Here is a 5,905-nt window from a genome sequence, read left to right as displayed (position 1 = left end):
CACAGGGTGCATGGAGGGTTTGGGTATGGTGATAAAAACCAAGAAGGAGAAGAAATCTTGAATTTCGCTTTAGCCAATGACCTCATGGTAGCTAACACCTTCTTTAAAAAGAAAGAATCCCATATTGTTACCTTTATAAATGGTGAGTACTCTAGCCAGATCAACTTTTTTCTTGCTAGGAGAGGGGATAGAAAGGAGTGCAAGGAATGTAAGGTTATACCTGAAGGATGTGTTGTCTCACAACATCAGCTCTTGGTATCCGATTTTGTCTTTGGCGCCAAAACTACATGGACCAAGTGGTGGAAGCTCGCAGAAGATGCCCCACGGGTATTTAAGGATAAGACGAAGGCTGAAGGAGTTACCAAAATTAAAGATAGGACTGTGGCAGGAGTTACCAAAATTAAATATAGGACGATGACAGAAGGAGTTACCAAAACAAGGAGAAAAAAGAATGGCAGGAGTATGAAGGATAGGAGAGGCAACCAGCCATGGAAAGCAGGTGGCGACTGGCGTCAGAAGGTGGCTGTGGAGTCGCTTGGAGTGACGACGAAATGGACGCGAAAGTAAAGATAATGTGTATTCCCATTTTCTAGGACGATCCTGTGTAGAACATCTTGTGTGATGGTTGATTATCCAATTATGTTTTTTTGACGGGTGCTGAGGCTTGATCCTAGTGACCATCTAATCCTTCTTTTATTATGCTTATAGAAACTGATGCCAACTTTTGTGCAGATGATGAAAGTTGAACTCTTTAACATATATATTCTCCAGTATGATCTTGAAATTCTGGTTCTGTAAATTATGAACCCACTGATTCGGGTCTTAGTACATTATGTGTTTTGTTAACCCATTGACATCCATCAATATTTGATTCTTGTGTTTTAGTTGATCAATTTTTTAGTGATCAGAATTCTCTCTTTATGTCTGTAACTTCGTGCATTCTTCCTTCTAGCTGTCATATAGTTTTTGTTGCGTCTGTAGCAATAAAACACTCAAGAAAGATGTTAGAATAAAAATGATTAATTTCTAGAAGGTAAATAAACACTCAATTGGACTGCAAACAGAGGACAGAGTCACGTGTTCAACACGCTGTCCTTAACACGATATTTGACCGGTACGCCTCAAGAATGAGTGATGCCTATACCCTGTGGTCAAGTTCGTATCCAGGATAAAACTGCCCGTTGCAAGCACTGTTAGCACTACAGTACTTGCCCACTCTTACGATCTCAACAGCAATTGCGCACGGAATAAAAAAATAAAGGACCACACAGGGGGAGAAGACGAAAAGAAGAGGATAGTAGCTCTTCTGGACACGAAACGAAATGAGAGAAAATGATCGCTTTATATAGGGGAGAATAGAGAGAGGTCTCATAAACGCGCATTAAAACAATTTCAATTAATTCAGATTTTTTCCAACGGTTTTAAACTTTCATGCATCAATTAATATCGATTTGAAACGTTCATGCATCATTATGTTTGATATAAAACGTTCATGCAAATTTAAGTTTGATATAAAAACGTTCATGCAAATTTAAGTTTGATATAAAACGTTCATGCAAATTAATGTTCATGCATAAACATAGTGTTGCCCAAAAAATTATTTTGTTTCAAATATTAATTCGATAATTCAAAAGAAATTTTGTCAAAAAATATAAGTTTTGACCCACACCCACAACCGAACCCGAACCCGAACCCGAGCCCGGCCCGGCCCGCACGCACGGACGGAAGGACGGCGGCGGCGTGCGTACTTCGGTGCGAAGCACCGCGCGTGTGTGAAAATGTGCGATTGCACCAACTAGCCCATTGCCTAAGTCCTCTCCCTCGCACAAAAGTTCTAATGACCCAAGGGCCACTCTAATATCAAAAAATTCAATACTTATGGAGAGGTATCATCTTTAGTTTTCCCTATGTGAGACTAAAGGTTCATTCACAAATAGTGAAAATGAGTTAGTGTCCTTAGTGACCAATAGATCCTAAGTTCCAATCCCACCAAGACCAAAAACCAAATTATTGTATAAATTCATTTTCTCTAACAATCCCCCACATGAATGAAATACCGATAAAAAATCAGAAAACGGAAAGCGAGAAATACCACTTAGGCAAGAGGTGTCCATGAGGTCTTGAACCTTTGCTTGGTGAGAAATTGCCGGAACTACTTGATGGACAGTGAACGCGATGTCTTGAACTACAATCGTTTGGTGTAATCCGCGATAATAACCACGCGTGATATCTCTCTAGGTGCTGTCGAGTTCGTGCCGTTGTGTCCTTTTTGGCCCTGGACAAATCCCGTTTCTCCGAATGCTCTAGAGAATCAGCTCTTTTCTCATAGGAAGCGACCCACTTCCACATTCAGATAGGTGAGTTCTATCAAGAGTGTTTTGATTAAAGATTTTCTGGGGTTGTAGTAATGAGGTTCAAACTCTCGGACTTGTGAAGGATAATTTTTTAGACTTAATAGAAAATAAATATATACAATAAAAATATTAACACTGGTGCGAGAAACTGGGACTAAAGATTCGGCCGTTTTTTTTTCTTCAAATGGTTCAGAAATTAATTCTAGCAATTATAGTTCAAAAACAAAACAAATATTAACTCTAGTTTATTGCCAAGATAGATTTTACAAAATATTACTTGTATTTCTTAAGCATGGCATATCAAAAACCCCTAGGACTAAGCATACTCCATCAAATGAAATCACAAGTAATTAATTTAAAATCTTAATTCAATTAAAATTAGTGCAAAAAGTAAATAAAAGAATTAATGAAATTACCACATGGATGAAATTCGACCTCCTCCGTCGTTCCAGTGTTGGGTTTAGCTCATCATGATAAAAACACGCTCAAAATATTTATTTATTGCTCAAAGGGTGTTTACAAGGATGAAAATGAAGATGAAATAATAAAACAGTGAATGTGCGACCCACAGAAAGCGTCCAAAATGAACGACACAGAAGAAGTTTATTGTAGCTCTAAGACCCACACCTACGACCCACGATAAACGACTGCTGGTGCAGGTCCGTTCTTCGTGTTCTTGGTGTTCTTCATCAGCAGCAGCAGCAGCAGAAAAATGGCAGCTCTACAACTCGTGAGTTCTTCATTCTGTAGCCTCCAAAACTTCCCCAAACTCTCGACATCCTCTCTGCCCAACCCCAGCAACCTATTTATAGCCAACAGACCCATCGAATCTCGCTCATTCACTCCATATAATTCTCCATTCCTCTGAAAATATTTTTTTCCATTTTCTTCACTGTTAGCCGAGATATGATCTTCTCCATCCCCTCTGCCTGCGCATATGAGCTGTAATACTTCCATAGTTGCATAAACACTTAAGAATATCAGATATCTTCCCTATTTAGTCCACAAAACTTCCCAAAAATTCCTCTCACAGAGAACTCGAGCGTATCTTCCATGTTTAACTCTCGATTGAAAGTTAGCGGATTCTAGCCAAATTTAACTCATTCCAACGCTCAGAATAATCTTGTTATACTCAATAGATATGACCCAATTAATTCCAGCCATTTAGTCTCTCCACAAATCCATCGAAAATCAATTTGAAAATCTGCCAGGGAGAGAATATATTTTCCCGCCAAAAATGAAATTTGAATTATGAGAAGAAAAGTGTCCTCCCCCTAATCCTGTACGGGTGTCCCTTTAGCAATTGGGGTGGAAATAGTAATTTTGGGGTGGAAATAGTAAATTTTCTGGGTTCCTCTGGTACATTTCTTGGACGCTTCCGGTGCATTTCTGAGGTGCCTCCGGTACATTATCCTGGGGTGTAAAACACTACTTTTCGAGCTCATTTCGCCGCAAAGGCTTATTTCTCTAAAAACATCTACAAAAACACAAAATAACACAATAAGTACTTAATCGAGTCTAACAACACAGAATATTGAGAACAAAATAGACACATAAATGCGTCTATCAAATACCCCCAAACTTATTATTTGCTAGTCCTCGAGCAAAAATAAAAAATAAAACCGAGTTAATCTCGGGAGGGTTTACCAGAGGTGTACCCACAAAACCATTACTCCTAATTGGTCACAAGTATCCAAAGAGCTATGAGGACATACATATTCTCAACCTATCTCCAAGTAACTAGAATGCCAGAGAAATTAAAGGTGTCAGCTCTAGATATGGCATCTTGATTATCACAATGTATAGATATAGCCGGCACAGGCCTATGCCGGAGAGGAATGTCTTCTAAAAAGCATCTTAGCCAAGCGGCTTCCTCTCCTGCTTTATCTAGCGCAATAAACTCAGATACCATAGTGGATCGAGCTATGCAGGTCTGTTTGGAACTTTTCCAAGAAACAGCCCCACATGCTAGAGTGAAAACATATCCACTCGTAGACTTAGATTCCTCTGAGTCTGATATCCAGTTTGCATCACAAAATCCCTCAAGGACGGCAGGATACCTTTCATAATTCAAACAAAAGGTCAACGTGTATTTCAAATACCTCAACACACTAAAAAGTGCATCCCAGTGTTACAAGTATACCTACTTAACCTACTCACAGCATAAGCAATGTCTGGCCTAGTACAGTTCATCAAATACATCACACTTCCTATAACTCGTGAATATTCAAGTTGTGATACTCCATTACCTCTGTTCTTTTTGAGTTTACAACAAGGATCATACGGAGTATAAGCAGGTTTACAATCAAAATGATTGAATTTTTTAAGCACAGATTCAACATAATGAGATTGACTAAGACTATAACCGTTAGAATTTCTCCTAATTTTCATCCCTAAGATTACATCTTCAGGGCCTAAGTCTTTCATGTCAAAGTTCTCATTCAACATGTTCTTAGTTGAATTAATTACATCCATGTTTGTACCAAGTATAAGCATATCATCAACATACAAGCATACAATCACACAGGCATCATTTACAAGCTTAGTATATACACACTTGTCAGATTCATTAATTCTAAAACCACTAGAAAACATTACATGATCAAATTTTTCATGCCATTGTTTAGGTGCTTGTTTCAATCCATACAAAGATTTTTTCAGTTTACAAACTTTGTTTTCACAACCTTTCACTACAAAGCCCTCAGGTTGTTCCATGTAAATTTCTTCATCTAATTCACCATGTAGAAAAGATGCCTTTACATCCATTTGATGTATTTCTAGGTTATGAACCGCGGCTATAGCAATTAATATCCTAATGGAAGTAATTCTCGTAACGGGTGAGTAAGTATCAAAGAAATCTACACCTTCCTTTTGTTTGTAGCCTTTGACTACTAACCTAGCCTTGTATTTTTGAATAGTTCCATCTGTGTTACGTTTCCTCCTGAAGATCCATTTACATCCTATGGCCTTACACCCTAGAGGTAAATCTACTATCTCCCATGTATCATTTTCTTTGATGGATTCTATTTCACTAATAGAAGACTCTTTCCACCACGGATCTTCAGAAGAAGTCATGGATTCTCTATAAGTCTGAGGATCAGACTCTGCTAGTGTTATGAAGTCAGGTCCAAAGGAGGTTTTGGTTCTAGCCCTTTTACTCCTCCTAAGATCAAATTCTACTTCATCTTCCTCTAAAGGTAAAGTCTGACTGGTTGAAGGAACATCTAGGGGATCTACACCTCTCTTACGAGAGTCAGATTTTAAAGGAAAAACATTTTCAAAAAACACAGCATCCCTAGACTCCATAATAGTATTTACACCAATTTCAGAAACATCCGAATTCACAACCATAAATCTATATGCAGGTGTATGCTCAGGATACCCTATGAATACACAGTCAACAGTTTTGGATCCTATCTTGGTTGCTTTAGGTTTAGGGATCTGAACCTTAGCCAAACACCCCCACACTTTAAAGTATGCTAAAGAAGGTTGTCTACCTTTCCACAATTCGTATGGAGTTTTATCTGATCATTTAAAAGGTACTCTATTCA

The sequence above is a fragment of the Papaver somniferum genome, chromosome 11 (assembly GCF_003573695.1).
Source record: "Papaver somniferum cultivar HN1 chromosome 11, ASM357369v1, whole genome shotgun sequence".
NCBI classification, from domain to species: Eukaryota; Viridiplantae; Streptophyta; class Magnoliopsida; order Ranunculales; family Papaveraceae; genus Papaver; species Papaver somniferum.
This window is presented reverse-complemented; position numbering follows the sequence as displayed.